The 497-nt window shown below is 55.7% G+C and overlaps 1 protein-coding gene across 1 annotated transcript in view; it reads left to right on the forward strand.

The window, feature by feature from the left end:
• LOC119588211 overlaps positions 1–497 on the forward strand; it is a gene marked incomplete at its 3' end in the record, with an annotated part of 43184 nt that overhangs the window by 723 nt on the left and 41964 nt on the right.

Below are 497 nucleotides of genomic sequence, written 5' to 3' on the forward strand. Positions count from 1 at the left end.
TAAAAAATCGAGTAAGGCAAGAGACCGTCCGTGTATCATTTAGGTGAAATAGGAATCTCCTTGTGATATACTTCCAAGGGATGACAGGTACACCAGCGCACATATGTATTTCCGCAAGTGTTACGTGGAGGAAATGTTGCGGTCCGAGTCATGCAACTGCACTGTTTACGCAAAGTGCACGGCTTCTGGCTGCAAAGAAAACGAGGCTCGCCCAGCGCGCCTCGAGAGGGCCGGCGCGTCCACCTCAGGAGTGACTCACCGGCCCGCACTGCGGAACCAGAGCCCCGTCGCGCCGAGCCAAGATAAACATTGCCACAAGAGGTCACATGGTCATGAGTAAAGCGTATTAGGGGTGACAAAAGTGTCCCCGCATTGACCTGGCTTCCCGTGGCTGACGAGGACGATCCTTTTCCAGCGGCAGCGGCGGTTCCGGAGTACGGAGACGTGAATCAGTGCTCATCCCCGTGGCTCTCCTTACATGGTGCTTGCGTCCCGCC

This window comes from Penaeus monodon, chromosome 23, assembly GCF_015228065.2.
Source record: "Penaeus monodon isolate SGIC_2016 chromosome 23, NSTDA_Pmon_1, whole genome shotgun sequence".
Taxonomy (NCBI): domain Eukaryota; kingdom Metazoa; phylum Arthropoda; class Malacostraca; order Decapoda; family Penaeidae; genus Penaeus; species Penaeus monodon.